At 35.7% G+C, this 20144-nt stretch overlaps 1 protein-coding gene across 4 annotated transcripts in view; it reads left to right on the forward strand.

Moving 5' to 3' along the window:
- MAPK8 (mitogen-activated protein kinase 8) overlaps window positions 1-20144 on the forward strand; it is a 132473-nt gene that overhangs the window by 36964 nt on the left and 75365 nt on the right. The window contains exon 2 of one of the 4 annotated variants that reach the window (XM_081267488.1): window positions 13157-13215. The exons of the other annotated variants lie outside the window; for them this stretch is intronic. The gene's annotated coding sequence lies outside the window, so the exon portion shown is untranslated. The remainder of the gene's footprint in view (window positions 1-13156; window positions 13216-20144) is intronic. 4 annotated transcript variants of the gene reach the window in all.

Below are 20144 nucleotides of genomic sequence, written 5' to 3' on the forward strand. Positions count from 1 at the left end.
ATCAAGGCAGTGTTTCAACAGTTATGAATATACTTGAAACAAATTTTAAAAAGTGGAAATTTTCAACAAACCGTAAATCTTCATAAGAAAAATTATCATAATTCACATTAAAAAAAAAACTCAGTGGACAAAACTTTGACCAAACTTATAAAGGAAAGAAATTACCAGTACCAGGAGTGTAAAAAGTACAGACCCTACAAACATCAAAAGGATAACAAGGGAGTAAATATTATAAACAGCTCTACACAAATATGTTTGATGACTTTGATGAAATGAACTAATTTCTCAGCTGCAAGTACTGCAGCTCACCCAATATGATATAGATAATTTGAAAAGTACTATAAACATTAGGTAAATTTAATTTGTAATTTAAAATAAAATCAAGCCAAGATGGTTCATTGGAGAATTCTGCCAAATGCTTAAAGAAGATTTTGCAGTGTTTTGAGAGTCTGTACCCGGAAATACAAGATAAGGGAATAATTCCTAATTCATTTTATGAAACCAGCATTGTCTTGATACCAAAGTCAGACAAAGACAATACAAAAAGAGAAAACTGCAAACCAGTATCCTTCACAAGTATACATGTAAAAAGAAATCTTTAACAAAATATCAATAAATGTAATTCAATAATATGTAAATATAATTATACTCTATGAAAAATGGACTCATTCCAGTTATTCTGAGTTGGCTGAATATTTGTAAATTCATCTTTGTAATGTGTCAAGGTAACCACATTAACAGGATAATGAAGAAAAATTGCATGATTGTATCAGTTGCAGAAACATTTGACAATGTTCAGTACCATTTTTGATTAAAACTTGGAAGAAGCTAGCAATAAAAGGAAGCTTCCTTGACTGGATAAAGAAAATGAAGAGTTAGCATCCTACTTGATGAAGAATGATCAGAGAACATGTTACTTTTTCCCTATAATAGGAAAAAAAGTGGCCTGGATGTCCACTCTCACCACTCTTTATCATAGTATTAGCAGCACAAAAAGACAGCTGGTGATAAGGACATGCAGATTAGAAAAGGAGAAATCAAACTCTTCTTTCTGTCTTATGATATGATCATCTAGGTAGAAAATCCCATGTAATGTACAAAAGAACTTGTAGAACCAATAAGTGAATTTAGCAGGATCACAGGATACAAGATCAGTATACAAAAATCAGTTGTATTTTTCTAGCCTAGCAATGAACTTGTGTAAATAAAATTAAAAATAGAGCAGTACTTGGAATTGCTAAAAAATAAAAACAAAAAAGACTTGATATAAATCTAATAAAACATGAATAAGACTTGTATCCTGAAAACTATACTGTGTTGATGAAAGAAATCAAAGACCTAAATAAATTATCAAGACATAGTGTGTTCATAGATTGGAAAATTCAGTATAATGTGAATGTCTGTTTTCTCCAAATCGATATATTAAGTTTAACAAAACTCTTTTCAAAATCCTAGGAAGTTTTTGTTTGTTTGTTTTTGTAGGTTTAGACAGAATTATCCTGAAATTTATAGGGAAAGGCAAAGGAACTTGAGTAGCTAAAGCAGTCTGGGGTGGGAAAGAAAAGAAAGAAGTCTCACTATTTAATATCAAGACCTATATAGGCAGAATAGTCAAGGTAGTGTGGCAATGGTGGACAGGTGATAAACCACTAGGTCAATTAAAAACGACCAGAAACCCAGGCATAGCTCCAAATAAGAAAGGTCAGTTTATTTTTGACAAAGGTACAAAAGAGGAGGTACACAATAGAGGTTGGATGGTTTTTTTAACAAATGGCGAGTTGGATATTTATAGAACACAAAATGAATATTTAACTTAAACTTTACACTTTATTAAAAAGTTATCTAAAATGGATCACATATCTAAATGTGTATCCTACAACCATAAGACTTCCTTTGCTTGCTTCCATAATCTATCCCTAGACCTTGGCAAGAACTAATTGATTATTTGTTCTCTATTTCTGTAACTTTGTCATTTCAAGAGTGTTATATAAATCCAGTCATACACTATATGGACTTTTTGAGATTGACTTCTTAATATTTTATTTAATATCTTTAAGATGCTGCATATATCACATTTCTCTTTATTGCTGAGTAGAATCCCATGGCATGGACACATAGTGGATGTCTCAGAGACATAACTGTTGGGGAAACCTTTCTTAACTTCCTTTGCACTTTCACTTATGTCAGAAAGCAAAACAAAACAACAACAAAAAAAAAGGTTTTGTAAAAATCCTAGCTAAAATTCTCAAAAAAGGAAACTAAATGAAGGCACAGGATCTCTGGGAAGTTAAATCTGTGAATGTAAGCTGTCTTATCCAGATTACATTTTTCTAAAGCCTGGAAAACTTGAATTTTCTCTCCTTAGCTTCAGGGAACATTGAGGAATTAGAAGAAATAATAGAATCTTTCTGAGAGGTCTTTCTGAGGTGATGAATCAGAGAAGTCTTCTATTCTATTTGAAGCTGAGTTTCAGAAGGCTGAATTGAAAACCACCATCAACAACGCCATCCTTCAAGACTGCAAGACAGTTTTGATTTTCTCCATGTTTCTCAGTTTTTATGTTTGCATCCAAGTCACTTGGACGGCTTGTTAAAACAAAGATGACTGGAGTTTAAGGTTCAAAGGTGTGAAATAAGGCCTAAAAATATGAATTTCTAATAAGTTTCCAGGTAATATTGATTTTGTTGTTTGGGGACCACATTTTGAAAACTTTTAGTCTAGATAAAACCTTCTTGGAGTGAATATGGAAGACAAGATCACTGCTACAAATTTTGAGCAACCTGACCCTCCTGTAGTTTGCAATTCACTTTTAACCTCATCTAAATGATCTTCCACCTCACCAAAAAAATAAAAAATAAAAAATTTGATTTGGATTTATCTCCATAAAAGTTATAATTGTATATTGGCAATGAGTATCCTTAGACTTGTAAAAGCACATATAGTAGGTCTCTTTGGAGAAACTGATCTTGACCCTAGAGCTGAAAGTTTTCCCAGAAGTAAAATTCTAAGTAGAGTTAAAACAAAAACAGGAAAAACTAAACACTGTGAGTAGAATGAGTAGAAGTAAATAATAAATCTACCAGAGATTTAAAATAATCAGAATATAAGTTACATGTTAAATATATTAATATGTTTAAGCAAAAGACCAGTTGAAAATATGTTGTAGGGTTCAGAAATTATAAAAGTGTCCAAAAACATTTTTTTTAAAAAAATATACCTAGAACTTATACAGTTAAATTATACTAATTGAGCCTTTAAAAACATCTTTAATGGGTGACTTTATATACATTTGAAGAAGGAAACAGATGAAATATTGTCTAGCTTATATTCAAAAGAAACATGAAAACTATAAAAGAGAAGTCATTACATATGTTTATCTTTAAATTAACCTGAATGGCCTTTCATAAAATGGTGAAAAGTCAACATTATTGAAGATAATAAATAAGAATTTTCTTCAGCTCATGAACAACACTAACTTACACATTTAAGAGAAGCACAGGAACCCAAACTGATTAAATAACAGGAAATCCTCATCTAGTCTTATTACAGTTACAGGCCAGAACACCGAAGACAAAAGGTCTTTGTCATAACCAGAGGAGGAAGGTAGATTTACCTTCCATGATGTCATAAGCAGAAGGTATTTTATCTTAGAAGAAATGTTATTTTAATTAAAAGGGAACAATGTCTATAAATTATACGCTAAAGGGGGGGAAATTCATACAGATTAAAAACTAAGAATTTGCAATTGGAAAGTCTCACTAAAGGAAATTCTGAAGAATGTACTTTAGGCAGGAGGAAATGCTTAGGTAGAAGGCCTGGTATATAAAAAGGAATAAAAAGCACAAAAAGTAGAAAATATCTTAGTACGTTTAAACAAACGGTGATTTTATAATATAGAAATCATGTTTCATAGGTTTTTTTTTTAAAGAGAGATAATTTTTTAATATTTATTTTTTAGTTTTCGGTGTACACAACATCTTTGTTTTATTTTTATGTGGTGCTGAGGATCGAACCCAGAGCCTCGCGCATGCCAGGCGAGCATGCTACCGCTTGAGCCACATCACCAGCCTCAACCCTGTGCCTGATAGAAGAAGAAGTAGGACCATATCTCCACCATTGTCTGCTTAGGAACTGACTTCCTTATCCAGACTCCTAAAGAACAAGAAGTAAAATCAAGAATCAATAAATGGGATAGATTCAAACTAAAATGCTGCTTCTCAGTGAAGGAAACAATCACAAGAAGAGAGAGCCTATAGAATGGGAGAAAATCTTTACCACATGCACCTCAGATAGAGCACTAATCTCCAGGATATAGAAAGAACTCAAAAAACATAACATCAAAAAAAAAAAACAATAAATGAGCTAAGGAACTGAACAGACACTTTATAGAAGAAAAAATAAAATCAGTCAGTAAACATGAAAAAGTGTTCATCATCTCTAGCGATTAGAGAAATGCAAATCAAAAGATTTCATCTCACTCCAGTCAGAATGCCAGTCATCAAGAATACAAGGCAGTAATAAATGTTGGCAAGGATGTGGGGAAAAATACATTGCTGGTAGGACTGCAAATTGGTGCAAGCACTCTGGAAAGCAGTATGGAGTTTCCTCAGAAAACTTGGGATGGAATCACCATTTGACTCAGTTATCCTATTCCTTGGTTTATACCCAAAGGACTTAAAATCAGCACGCTACAGTGATGCAACCACATCAGTATTGATACCAGCTCGATTTACAATAGCTAAACTATGGAACCAAACTAGATGCCCTTCAACAGATGAATGGATAAAGAAAATTTGGTGCATATACACAATAGAATATTACTAAGCTTTGGCATTTGCAGGTAAATGGATGGAGCTGGAGAAAATCATGCGAAATGAAATAAGCCAAACCCCAGAAAACCAAAGGCTGAACGTTGTTATCTCATAAGCAGATGTAATCCATAATGTGGGATGGGGGAGAGGAAGAATGAAGGAATTTTGGTTTGTGCAGAGGGGAGTGAGGGGATGGAAGGAAGTGTGGGGATGGGAAGGATGGTGTAATGAGGAGGACATTATTATCCTATACACATGTATGATTGCACTACCAGTGTGACTCTGTTCAGCCAGAGGAAGGAGAATTTGTGCTCCTTTTGTGTACAGTGTACCTAAATGCATATTAATAAGAACAAATTTAAAAATAAGAAGTGAAGGGTGGAAAAATGACATGTCATTCAAACACTAATATATATTTTTCTTTGGGGGTTGGTTTCTGGGGATTGAATCCAAGGCCTCACAATTGCTAAACATAGTCTCTACCATGGAGTTACACTACTGACCCCCAATATAGATAGGGTTAAGGCAAAAGTCTTTACTAGAGGTAAATTGGGTTGTTTCTGACTGATAAAAGCTACACTTCAACAGAGAAATAAAATAATTCTAAATTTTACAGACCTAAAACTCTGATTCCCAAATATATAAAGCAACAAAAGTAAAATACAAGAAGGAAAAGACATTTATAATCATAGTTAGTTTTCATACTTACTGATAGAATAAGTGAACAAAACAGTGACATAAAACTTGTTACAGTATTTTTTTTACTAGCTTCACATCTGCAGCATCTGAGGTCATGTCCTCTTTCTCTCCACTCTTTGTGTGTGTGCCATCTTTTACTTTGCAGGCATAAAACCTGAGTCCTCCATCCTTAACCTTTTTAAAACACAACTTTTAGTTTTGTTGATCCTCTCATTTTTGTTTCATTAATTTATTCTTTCATGTCATGTTCATCATTTCTTTTCTTTTATTATACTCCTTGGGTTTATTTATTACTCTTTTTCTAACTTCTTCACATTGACATTTAACCTATTAACTTTTACCACCCTGCCCGCCCCCAATCGATGTACATGATGGTGAGATTCCCTGTGGTATATTCATATATGTACATAGAATTCAGTCCAGTGTCTTTGCCTATCCCAGCACTCCTCACTTCATTTCATTCCCCTTTGTCTGCTCCCCTGATTTTCTTTTCCTTTTTTTGCCTCCCCCTTATTTTGAATTATTGTCCACATAGCAGAGAAGAAATTTGACCTTTGACTTTTGTGAATTGGCTTATTTCACTTAGCATGATAGTTTCCTTAACATCCATTTTCTAGAAAATTCCATAAAGTCATTCTCCATTGTGTGTATATACAATATAATAATAGTATAATAGTCTTCAGATTCATGCTTTTTCTAGCAAATGTCATAAAGTCATTCTTTTATGGCTGAGTAATATTCCATTGTATATATTATACCACTTTTTTTTTTTTTTTACCCATTTATCTGTTGGGGAAACCTAGGTTGGCTTCATAGCTTAGCTATTGTGAATTGTGCTGCTATAAACATTGATGTGACTGCATCACTGTAGTAAGTTGATTTTAAATCCTTTGGATTTATATTGAGGAGTGGGGTACCTGGATAATATGTTGATTCCATTCCACATTTTTTGAGGACTCTCCATACTACTTTCCAGAATGGTTACACTAATTTACAGTCCCACCAAAAATGTTGTATGAGTGTACCCTTTCCTCACATCCTCACCAGCATTCAGTGTTACTTATGTTCTTGATAATTGTCTTTCAGACTTGAGAGAGATGAAATCTCAGTGTAGTTTTAATTTGAATTTTTCTTATTCCTAGGGATGTTGAACAGTTTTTCATATATCTCTTGATAATATTTCTTCTTTTGAGAAGTGTCTGTTTAGTGCCAATTTATTGATTGGGTCTTTTTTTTGTTAATTTTTTTTAAACGTTTTCTATTGCATTCTTCCTTCCAGGGTTACTAAATTCATCCAAACCATCCACCTGCAAACCTTTCTTTTTCTTTTTTGAGGGCCTACCCAACTATTTTTTTTTAAGGTGTGGGCAGAGTAATTTATTTTTTTATTGGTTGTTCACAACATTACAAAGCTCTTGACATATCATATTTCATACATTAGATTGAAGTGGGTTATGAACTCCCAATTTTACCCCAAATGCAGATTGCAGAATCACGTGGGTTACACATCCACAATTTTACATAATGCCCTATTAGTAATTGTTGTATTCTGCTACCTTTCCTATCCCCTACTATCCCCCCTCCCCTCCCCTCCCATCTTCTCTCTCTACCCCATCTACTGTAATTCATTTCTCTCCTTGTTTATTTTCCCATTCCCCTCACAACCTCTTATATGTAATTTTGTATAGCAATGAGGGTCTCCCTTCATTTCCATGCAATTTCCCTTTTCTCTCCCTTTCCCTCCCATCTCATGTCTCTGTTTAATGTTAATCTTTTCTTCCTGCTCTTCCTCCCTGCTCTGTTCATAGTTGCTCTCATTATATCAAAGAAGACATTTGGCATTTGTTTTTTAGGGATTGGCTAGCTTCACTAAGCATAATCTGCCCTAGTGCCATCCATTTCCCTGCAAATTCCATGATTTTGTCATTTTTTAGTGCTGAGTAATATTCCATGGTGTATAAATGCCTCATTTTTTTTATCCATTCATCTATTGAAGGGCATCTGGGTTGGTTCCACAGTCTAGCTATTGTGAATTGTGCTGCTATGAACATTGATGTGGCAGTATCCCTGTAGCATGCTCTTTTAAGGTCTTCAGGGAATAGTCCGAGAAGGGCTATAGCAGGGTCAAATGGTGGTTCCATTCCCAGCTTTCCCAGGAATCTCCAAACTGCTTTCCAAATTGGCTGCACCAATTTGCAGTCCCACCAGCAATGTACAAGTGTACCCTTTTCTCCACATCCTCGCCAGCACTTGTTGTTTGACTTCATAGTGGCTGCCAATCTTACTGGAGTGAGATGGTATCTTAGGGTGGTTTTGATTTGCATTTCTCTGACTGCTAGAGATGGTGAGCATTTTTTCATGTACTTGTTGATTGATTGTATATCCTCCTCTGAGAAGTGTCTGTTCAGGTCCTTGGCCCATTTGTTGATTGGGTTATTTGTTTTCTTATTGTCTAATTTTTTGAGTTCTTTGTATACTCTGGATATTAGGGCTCTATCTGAAGTGTGAGGAGTAAAAATTTGTTCCCAGGATGTAGGCTCCCTATTTACCTCTCTTATTGTTTCTCTTGCTGAGAAAAAACTTTTTAGTTTAAGTAAGTCCCATTTGTTGATTCTTGTTATTAACTCTTGTGCTATGGGTGTCCAATTAAGGAATTTGGAGCCCGACCCCACAATATGTAGATCGGAGCCAACTTTTTCTTCTATGAGACGCAGAGTCTCTGATTTGATATCAAGCTCCTTGATCCATTTTGAGTTAACTTTTGTGCATGGCGAGAGAAAGGGATTCAGTTTCATTTTGTTGCATATGGATTTCCAGTTTTCCCAGCACCATTTGTTGAAGATGCTATCCTTCCTCCATTGCATGCTTTTAGCCCCTTTATCAAATATAAGATAGTTGTAACTTTGTGGAGTAGTCTCTGTGTCCTCTATTCTATACCATTGGTCCACCCACCTGTTTTGGTACCAGTACCATGCTGTTTTTGTCACTATTGCTCTGTAATATAGTTTGAAATCTGGTATCGCTATACCGCCTGATTCACACTTCCTGCTTAGAATTGCTTTTGCTATTCTGGGTCTTTTATTTTTCCATATGAATTTCATGATTGCTTTATCTATTTCTAAAAGAAATGCCATTGGGATTTTGATTGGTATTGCATTAAACCTATAGAGAACTTTTGGTAATATCGCCATTTTGATAATGTTAGTTCTGCCTATCCATGAACAAGGTATATTTTTCCATCTTCTAAGATCTTCTTCTACTTCTCTCTTTCCTACCCAACTATTTATGGACACTGAAATTTGAATTTCATATATGATTTTCACATGTCTTTTAACATTGTATTTTTTAATTTTTTACCAACTTTTTAAAAAATTTTTATTCTTCTTAGTTATATATGATAGTAGAATATAATGTGACTTATTTATACAAGCATGGGGTACATCTTATTCTAATTAGGGTCTTAGTCTTGTGATTTTTAGAGGATGTGGAGATTCACTGTGATGTATTCATAAATGTACAGAAGAGAATTATGTGAGAATCATTCTACTGTCTTTCTTATCCTCACTCCCTTCCTTCCATTCCCCTTTGTCTAATTTACTGAACTTCTGTTCATACCCCACCCTTGTTGTATGTTAACATGCACCTACCAGAACATTCAACCTTTGGTTTTGGGGGATTGGCATATTTCACTTAGTATAAGTCCAGATTCATTATAATGAATAATGGACAAATAATGTCCAGATTCATTCTTTTTCTGGTAAATGTCATAAAGTCATTCTTTTTTCGGCTGAGTAATATTCCATTGTGTATATATACCATATTTTCTTTATCCATTCATCTGTTGAAGGGCACTGAGGTTGGTTGCATAGCTTCGCTATTGTGAACTGAGCTGCTATAAACATTTCTGTGGCTGGGTCACTGTTGTATGCTGATTTTAACTCCTTTGGATATATACGGAGGAATTGGATAACTGGATCAAATGGTTTTCCATTCCAGCTATTTTGAGGACTCTCCATAGTGCTTTCTAGAGTGGTTGTACCAATTGCAGCCCATTAGCAATGTATGAATGTAAATTTTCCCCCACATCCTCACCAACGTGTATTGTTATTGGTATTCTTGATTGTTGCCATTCTTGACTGGAGTGAGATGAACTCTCTGAGTGTAGTTTTAATATGAACTTTTTTAATTGCCAGAGATGTTGAACATTTTTTCATACATTTGCTGACCAATGCTATTTATTGTGTGAAGTGTTTTTTAGTTCCTCTGCTCATTTATTAATTGTTTTTTTTTGGGGGGGGGGGGGGTTATGTGTTACATTTTTGAGCTCTTTTTATGTCCTGGATATTAATGCCCTATTTGCAGAGCAGGTAGCAAAAAGTTTCTCCCATTCTGTAGGTTCTCTCTTCACGCTTTCAATTGTTTCCTTTGCTGTGAGGGAGCTTTTTAATTTTATGGCATTTCATTTATTGATTTTTAGTTTTACTTCTTGTGCTTTAGGGGTCTTATTAAGGAAGTCAGTTCCTGGGCTGGGGATGTGGCTCAAGCGGTAGCGAGCTCGCCTGGCATGCGTGCGGCCCGGATTCGATTCTCAGCACGACATACAAACAAAGATGTTGTGTCCGCCGATAACTAAAAAATAAATATTAAAAATTCTCTCTCTCTCTCTCTCTCTCTCTCTCTCTCTCTCTTTAAAAAAAAAAAAAAAAAAAAGGAAGTCAGTTCCTGAGCCAACATGTTTAAGTGTTAGGCCTGCATTTTCTTCTAGCAGGTGAAGGGTTTCTGGTCTAATGCCTAGGTTTTTGATCCACTTTGAGTTGAGTTTTGTGCAATTTTATTATACTACATAGGGATTTCCAGTTTTCCCAGCATGATTTGTTAAAGAGGCTATGTTTTTTATAACATGTGTTTTTGGAACCTTTGTTTAGTATGAGATAACTGTATTTATGTGGGCTTATCTCTGTGTCTTCTGTTTCCTTGGTCTTCCTGCCCATTTTATTGCTAGTACCAGGCTGTTTTTGTTACTATATCTCTAGTATAATTTAAGTCTGGTTTCGTGATTCCTCCTGCTTTGCTTTGCACTCCAGCAATTGCTTTGACTATTCTGTTTCTTATTTTTCTAAACGAATTTAATGACTGCTTTTTATATTTCTGTGAAGAACACCATTGGAATTTTGATGGGAATTGCATTGGATCTGTATAGCACTTTTGGTAGTATGGCCATTTTTATGTTAATATTTTGATAATATTAATCCTGTTTATCCAAGAACATGGGAGGTCATTATATCTTCTGAGGTCTTCTTCAGTTTCTTTTTTAGTGTTCTTATTTTTCATTGTAGAGGTCCTTTGCCACTTTATTAGATTGATTCCCAAGTGTGGTTTTTTTTTTTGTTGTTGTTGTTATGGCCATTGTGAATGGGATTGTCTTCTTAATTTTTCTTTCAGCTGATTAATCATTGGAGTATAGGAACATGATTGATTTATGGGTGTTGATTTTGTATCCTGCTACTTTGCTGAATTCATTTATGAGCTCTAGAAGTCTTCTGATGGAGTTTTTTTGGGTCTTCTAATTATAGGGTCATGCCATCAGCAAATACATGTAATTTGAGTTCTTCTTATTTGTATCCCTTTAATTTCCTTCTCTTGTCTAAATGCTCTGGCAGAGTTTTAAGAACTGTATTGAATAGGAGTGGTGAAAGTGGGCATCCTTGTCCTGTTCCTGTTTTTAGAGGAAGTACTTTGTTTTTCTCAATTCAGAATAATGTTGGCCTTCACTTTCTACATATGACCTTTACAATGTTGAAGTAAGTTCCTTCTATCTCTAGTTTTTCTAGTGTTTTAAACATGAATGGGTATTCTACTTCATCAAATGTTTATGTGATTCTTATCTTGAAGTCTAGTCATGTGGTGATTACATTTATTGATCTCCTTATGTTGAACCAACCTTGCATTCCTGGGATGAATCCCAGTTGATCATGGCACACTTTTTTTATTATTATTTATTTATTTTTTTACAGAAAGAGAGAGAGGAGAGAGAGTGTGAGAGAGAGAGAGAATTTTTAATATTTATTTTTTTAGTTCTCGGCAGACACAACATCTTTGTTGGTATGTGGTGCTGAGGATCGAACCCGGGCCGCACGCATGCGAGGCGAGCGCGCTACCGCTTGAGCCACATCCCCAGCCCCTGGTGCACTTTTTTAAAAAATGTGTTTTTGTATGCAGTTCGCCAGTATTTTATGAAGAATTTTTGCATCTACACTCATCAAGAATATTAATCTGAAGTTTTTTCTCCTCCATGTGTCTTTGTCTGATTTTGGTATCAGGGTGATACTGCCTTTGTATAATGTGTTTGACAGAGTTCCCTCATTTTCTATTTCATGGAATAACTTGAAGAAAATTAGTATTAGTTCCTTGAGGATCTGGTAGAACTCAGCTAAGAAACCATTTAGTCGTGGGCTTTTTGTTGATGGAAGGTTTTTGATGGCTGCTTCAATTTCATTAATAGAAATTGATCTGTTTAAATTTTCTATGTCCTCCTGGTTCTACTTGGGTAGGTTCTATGTCTAGGAGAATTTGTCCATATCATTAAGCTTTTCTAGCTCATTGGAATATAGATTTTCAAACTAATTTCATGTTGCCCTTTTGATTTCAGTAGTGTGTTCGATGATATTTTCTTTTGCATCTCGGATTTTGATAATTTGAGTTTTTCTCTCTTATAGTTAGTTTGGCTAAGGGCTTTTCAATTTTGTTTATCCTTTCAAAAATAAAAAACAACTCTGTTTCATTAATCTTTTGTGTTGCTTTTTTAAATCTCAGTTTCATTGATTTTGGCTCTTATTTTAATAAGTTCCTGTCTTCTTCCTGATTTTGGTGTTGGTTTGTTCTTTTTCTAAGCCCTTGAAATGTAATGTTAGTTGATTTATTTGGTATCTTTCCATTCTTTTAATGTATGAGTTCAGTGCTGTGAACTTTCCTCTTAGAACTGTTTTCATAATGTCCCACAGATTTTGATACATTGTATTATTATAGTTCTCATTTACCTCAGTATTTTTTTAAATTTCTTCCCTGATTTTTTCTGCTCTCCATTCATTATTCAAAAATATACTCTTTAACTCCAGGTGTTAAAGTGGTTTCTATTTTTTATTATCTTATTGTTGATTTCTAATTTCATTCCATTATGATCTGATAGAATGCAAGGTATTATCTATCTATCTCTCTCTCTCTCTCTCTCCTCTTCTCTTCTCTTCTCTTCTCTTTGTATTTGCTTAGATTTGCTTTGTGTCTAAAATATAGTCTATTTTGGAAAATGTTCCATGTGCTGCTGAGAAGAAAATGGATTCAGTTGTTGTGATGGATGAAATACTCTAAATGCCTGTTGATGTCTATTAGGGCAGAATTATTTATTTTTTAGTTCTAAAGAATCTTTACTTTGTTTTTGTTTAGATCATCTATTCAGTGATGAGAGAGAGGTGTTAAAGTCACCCACTATTATTGTACTGTAGTCTGTTTGATTCTTAATTTTGAGAATGGTTTGATGTATGTAGATACTCCATTGTTTGGGGCATAAGTATTTATGACATTTATATCTTGTTGTTGTATGGTTCCCTTAAGCAGCATGAAATGATCTTTTCTCTTCTGATTAATTTTAGCTTGAAGTCTACTTTATCTGATATGAGAATGGTAACCTCTACTTGTTTGCGAGATCCAGGTGAGTGGTATGTTTTTTCCCATCCTTTCACTTTCAATCTGTATATGTCTTTGCTTATGAGGTGAGTCTCTTGCAGAGAGCATATTTTGGGGGCTTATTTTTAAATCCAGTCTTTCAGCCTATGTCTTTTGATTGAAAGTTTAGACCATTTACATTCAGTGTTATTATTGAGAGATGATTTTTAATTCCTGCCAGTTTGATTTATTTCTAGTGTTTAAATTGGATTTGATTCTCCTTTGACTACTATTCTAGTATAATGCCTTTAGCAATGTTTTCATTTTTATTTTTCATTTTTTCTTCATGAAATATTATCGAGTGTTTTATAGTGTAGGCTTTCTTTTTTTTTTATTGGTTGTTCACAACATTACAAAGCTCTTGACATATCATATTTCATACATTAGATTGAAGTGGGTTATGAACCCCCAATTTTACCCCAAATGCAGATTGCAGAATCACGTCGGTTACACATCCACAATTTTACATAATGCCCTATTAGTAATTGTTGTATTCTGCTACCTTTCCTATCCCCTACTATCCCCCCTCCCCTCCCTTCCCCTCACATCTTCTCTCTCTACCCCATCTACTGTAATTCATTTCTTTCCTTGTTTATTTTCCCATTCCCCTCACAACCTCTTATATGTAATTTTGTATAGCAATGAGGGTCTCCCTTCATTTCCATGCAATTTCCCTTTTCTCTCCCTTTCCCTCCCATCTCATGTCTCTGTTTAATGTTAATCTTTTCTTCCTACTCTTCCTCCCTGCTCTGTTCATAGTTGCTCTCATTATATCAAAGAAGACATTTGGCATTTGTTTTTTAGGGATTGGCTAGCTTCACTAAGCATAATCTGCTCTAGTGCCATCCATTTCCCTACAAATTCTATGATTTTGTCATTTTTTATTGCTGCATAGTACTCCATTGTGTATAGATGCCACATTTTTTTATCCATTCATCTATTGAAGGGCATCTGGGTTGGTTCCACAGTCTAGCTATTGTGAATTGTGCTGCTATGAGCATCGATGTGGCAGTATCCCTGTAGCATGCTCTTTTAAGGTCTTCAGGGAATAGTCCGAGAAGGGCAATGGCAGGGTCAAATGGTGGTTCCATTCCCAGCTTTCCCAGGAATCTCCAAACTGCTTTCCAAATTGACCGCACCAATTTGCAGTCCCACCAGCAATGTACAAGTGTACCCTTTTCTCCACATCCTCGCCAGCACTTGTTGTTGTTTGACTTCATAGTGGCTGCCAATCTTACTGGAGTGAGATGGTATCTTAGGGTAGTGTAGGCTTTCTAGTTATGAAATCTTTTAGCTTTTGTTTATCATGGAAGGTTCTTATTTCACCTTCATCTTTTAAGCTTAATTTTCTTAGTATTCTTGGTTGGCATCCACTGTCTTCCAAAGTTTGGTATATATTATTCCAAGCCCACTTCACTATTAGTGTCTGGATTGAGAAAGCAGTTGAAATCCAGATTGGTTTACTTGTAAAATATGCCCAGTTTCAGATCCTAAAATTCTTACCTTATTTTATGAGTTAGGCGTTTGCATAACAATGTCTTGGAGTGGATCTGATTTTTGAGTAATTGAAGTCCTATATTTAAATTTCCATTTCATTATTAAGGTTTGGGAATTTTTCTGATATTATTTCATTGAAAAAATTATGCTTTCCTTTAGAATGTGTTTTCAGAGGCTTTATCTATCCCAATGAATCTTAAATTTGGCCTTTTAATATTATCCCAGATTTCTTGAATATTCTGTTTATGGTCTCTTAACATCTTTTCTCTATGTTCAACTATATTTTCAAGATTATATACTGTGTCTTCAAGGCCAGAAAAGTCTGTCTTCAAAGTGGTCTAATCTATTAGTGATGCTTGCCATTGAATTTTTAATTTGATATATTGATTCCTTCATTTCAAGGATTTTGTTTGATTCTCTTTATTGAAGTGATCTTGCACTTCCTATATTTTCTTTCTGATTTCACTTATATCATCTTTTAGCTCATAGAACAATTTATGAGTTTTCTGAATTCCTTTTCTGATACTTCCTTCACTGTGGTGTCAGTGGAATCTGTTGTTGAGGTATTCTTTGTTGTTTGGGATGGTTTGTTCCTTTGCTTTTTCATATTGTTTGTATGTCTGCCCACCTACCAGTATAGTTCTGACTTTTTAAGTGATAGACTACTAAGTGAATTTCTTTTTCTTAAGAGCCTTGGGGTGGGTGGATCTAGATAATGGTATTTTAATTCAATTTGTGACCTCTTCTCATCCCAGTATCAGCTCCACTATAAGAAATACCATTGGAGCCCTATTTACTATAATCACTTCTGAGCCAGGCCTTGTACTATTCAATATTGCAAGAACAAAAACTTGTTTCAGTTGTTTTCTTTGGGTCCTCAAATTCAGGTATAAGCCTACAATAAGAGTTCTGGGACAAGTCAAACAATCTAGTAGTTAAATTTAGTAAACTTACTAAAACCTTAAGTGAGTATTAAAGGTGGGGAGGAACAATGTTTTGGCAAATGGGGAAGGGAAAAAGAAGGAAAGAAAGAGAGCGTGAAAGAGAAAGGAGAGAGAAGAAATAGATGAATGGGTGGTATTTGAGGCCCTAGTGGATAGTGTAAGAGGATGAGTAGGGGGTAAGAAAAGCAGGTATAAACTAGAGCTAGGAAAACAAAAATTGGGAGTTTCCAGTTAATGCTTTAAACCACTAGATGAAATACTTTCAGGTGGATTGGAGGTACAACATTGGCTATTGAGTTACAATTACCATTCAAGTTAAGGAGTTATTTATATGATCTAAGTTGACGTTAGAGTTGTTTATAATCTTGGAGGATGCAATGTTATGAGTTAGCTGATTCTATTGTAGCCTATTACAGAATTCAAGATTCAAGATGCCCCTTATCACTGGTGTACCTGTTCCCCTCTGCTAGATTCTTTTCATGGTAGGGAAGATCTGGCAGCTGTCTGTGTGTGCGGGAACACTGGTTGTTGGTTTTCCACAGGTGTTCTGTAGTTCAGTAGTATTTCCCTGGCTGCCTCCACTCTAAGGTGCTGTAGTGCAGGGTCTCTGATGATTCAACTGGATTCTATAGTTTCCGCTGTCCCAGGTTGTGAATGGTGGGTGTTAATTCCCTTTGCTTAATAGGTCTGATGCATTGTCCTACAAATATCCAAATAATGCCATGTCACTTGCCAGTTGCACTGTTTAGGCTGTACACTTACTAAGGCTGGCGTCCAGTCCTTTCTGTTGAGAAGCTTCTAGCAATTTCCTGTTGTCTGTATGTCACTGGATATTCAGGCAGTTTGCCTCCTGGTATGGTGCTGCAGTCCTGAGTACTGTCTCTAGGCTTCCTGCAGTGTCTTCCCCCAGTGCCAGTGGCTGGCCTGGTGAATCAGCTTTCCTTTGGGGCCAAAGTTGCTTCTATTGTAACCTGTTTGAGTCAAGCAAGCCTGTGCAGAGCTTTTCACCCTTGCCTGGGTGGCAGAGGCTAAGCAGAGCTAGATGTGCTCTTTCCAGGCCAAGGTCCCCATCAGCCCACTCTGTCCCCATGTTCGCAGTGAGAGGGACAGAGAGGTCTTTCTAGCCATATTCTTAAGAGGGCCCACTGCAGGGGGCTTCCCTTGGGTTTAATTTGCAGCTCTGGGTGTGGGAAGAGCCCCTGCCAATTTAAGAGGGTTGCCTGTGGGTTCCACAAGATTGTTGCTTCCCCTCCCCTTTGTTTTTGTGGTTCATGCTGTTTTAGGTCACCTTCTTGTAATTTAAATTTTGTCTGTCTTTTCAACAGTTTTCCAATAGTTTTTAAATGGGTGTTGTAGGACCAGATGAGGTCAGACACCAAAGAATTAGCAAGAAGCAGATTTATTTGGCTGCAGCCATATTCAGAGGGAAAAATTTTCACTGTAATCAATCAATCCCCCTGAACCCAGAGTTCAGACAGTTTCAGAACTTTATATCCAGTGTGTAGGGGGAGGGACTCAGAAGTTCACAGTCTGCAAAGTTCACACAAAAACAGCTTTTTCTTCTACTGTTCTGGGCACGTTAACTCTTCAAGGACAGCACTGAGAAGGGGAGAGCTTCTTCTCCCTTTTTTCCCTCCCCCTGCCAGTTATCATGGAGCCTAATTAGTAACATCTTCTCTTTGAAATGTAAACATTTCTGTGAAGCTCCAGCCCAAGGTCAGAGGCTTCCTTAAAGATTCATCTCTCTTTCTTCTCACACTTTGCATTGGCAAACACACTTCCCACTTGAAAACTTTTACAAACTATTCTATATTGTTACAACACCAGTAGTCCATAAATGTGAAAAACTAGTAAAAGAGTGTTCAGCACCTGGAGTGCTGATCTCTTCTAGGCAGGTGGCCAAGTAAGATAGAGCAACAGGAAATAGGAAGCTTAACTTCCTTAAACTCTTTTGTAGAGATTCTTTTGCTGATGGTCCTAAGATAATTGTGTGGATTTCTGGAAAGGCTTAATTAAGATTTTCTGTGGAGGAGGGGATGCTACTATATGAGTTTGAGAAAATGTCCCCTTTCCCTTCTCTCTGATGTCCCCTGTCCCCAAGTTTGAGTTAGAGCACTCTTAAGTTTTATTTTCTCCTCTGGTAACCTATCTTCTAGTCTCTCCAGGTGTCAGACTATGTAGTGTCAAGTCTTAGAGCATTTATTTTGTCTCCCCGCTCTCAATTCTGCTTTTATTCACTGCCTCTTTTTCCATGTTATGAAGAGATCGGGACGTGTTATCTGTTTCACATCCACGTCTTCCCTGTTTCTCTTCTGTGTACCCCACAAATTTTAATGTGTGTATGGCTTTTCCCCCATTAATTTAATCCCAGCTGTCACCTTTAGTAATTTTCTGTTCATAATTTATGGTTCCAGTTCAGATATATTTAGTTTTGTCACTTTTTAAAGCTTGTAACACATAGCTTCTTTAACCTTTAATTTTTATTTTCTATATCTTTTGGTGCTGGTGATCAAATATTTTATAAACTTTGGTTGTTCTGGTGGTTTAAGTTCTTTGCGTTATTTATTTTTCTTGTCTGTATCCACAGTTTTCTTATCAGATATCAAGACATAAAATGCAAATAATTAAAACACTTTGATATTGAAATTGGGTTGAAAATAGACAATGGGAAGAGTAAAATGCCTGGAACCATCCATCCTCTGCATATATGAATACTCACAAATGACACAATACCACTGCAGACCACTAAGGGTAGTTAATTGTACCCAGGTAATCAGATTTACATATGAAAAAAATTATATTAGGCCTTCTTCAAACTGAACAAAAATCAATTCCAGGATGAATAAAGTCCTTTGTGTAAAAGGTAACACTTACAAAGTATGAAATAAGAGCATATTTTCCATGATTTGGAAAAGAGAAAGATTAAGACATAGTACTGAGCGTGAAGAAAGGGACCAATCAGTTCTGCTACATTGTTTGAGAAATTGACACAAGAAGCCTGGAACTAGGTGAAGGTATTTCAAGCATATAACCAAGAAAGGCCTTTTATCAAGAATGTGTAAAGAACAAATCAACTAGAAAAAAAAAAAAAAACTTTTAAAAAAAGGGAAAACTGGCTGGTCATGGTGGCCCTCGCCTGTAATCCCAGTGGCTGCTGAGGCTGTGCAGGAGGATCACAAGTTTAGAGCTAGCCTCTACAAAGAAGGATGGGAGGGATGATTGAGAGGTGGAGAAGTAAACAGGAAAGAGGCCCAAGAAGCTCATTAGTATTTAGAGGAAGTACTAATTAAAACAGGGATATTATTGTACTATTTCTTAAAGTCTCTCAGTTCCAAGAGTTGGTATTACCATTGGAAACTAATTTTGTATTACCTAATAAAATGAAATGTGTGCTTATCCTGGAACCAGAAGTCAACTCTTCAGTTTTCTAGAAAATTGTTAAAAACCCTAAAGTGTAAGCAAATGTCTATAGGATATGTCTGCCAGGATGTTCAGAGTAGCACTTTTCATCATAGCCCCAAATTGGAAACAGCCTAAATCCTGCAACAGTATATTATATTTGTAAAAAACTGTGGTATAGGGGCTGAGGTTGTGGCTCAGCAGTTCAGTGCTCACCTAGTATGTTCAAGGACCTGAGTTCTATCCTTAGCACCACATAAAAATAAATAAAATAAAGGTATTGTGTCCAACTGCAAGTAAATATTAAAAAGAAACTGGTATAATCATTTACAGGAATACTATTCCACAAGAATAATTCATGAACTACAGTCACAGACAAATGCACATGCAATCATAAAAATCAAATGAAAGAAGCAAACCATTGGAGGATATGTGTGCTGTGGTTTTGTTTTTTTTTTTTTTTTTTTTTTTTTTTTTGGTATGAAGTTCAGTAAGAGGCAAGACCAAAAAATATCACTGGAATCATTACCTAGATTGTGAAGCTATAAAGAAAAGAAAGGCAGTGGTTTTCAAAAATGTTAGGTTAACGAAGCTACCTTGCATGTGTGATATGAGGTGATGTTTGGGGATGTTATGTTTGGAAATGTGTTATCCCCCAAAAGCTCATGTGTGAGGCAATGTGAGAATGTTCAGAGGTAAAATGATTAAATTATGAGAGCTGTACCCTAATCAGTGAATTAATCCACTTGAATGGATTAACTGGGTGGTAACTATAAGTAGGTAGGATGTAGCTGGAGGAATAGATCACTGGGAGCATGCCTTTGTGGTTTATATTTTGTCCCTGGTGGATAGAGCTCTTCCTGCTTCCTGGATGTCATGTCCTGAGATGCTTTCCTCTGCCCTGTACTTATACTATTATGTTCTGCCTCATTTGGGGCCCAAACCTATGGAGTTGGCCAACCATGGACTGAACCTCTGAAACTGTGAGCCAAAACACACTTTTCCCCTCTAATTTGTACTTGTTGAGTATGTTGTTCACAGCAACACAAAGCTCACTAAAACAGGGAGGAATTTT

The sequence above is a fragment of the Spermophilus citellus genome (genome assembly GCF_964194105.1).
Source record: "Spermophilus citellus genome assembly, chromosome: 15".
Classification (NCBI taxonomy): Eukaryota; Metazoa; Chordata; class Mammalia; order Rodentia; family Sciuridae; genus Spermophilus; species Spermophilus citellus.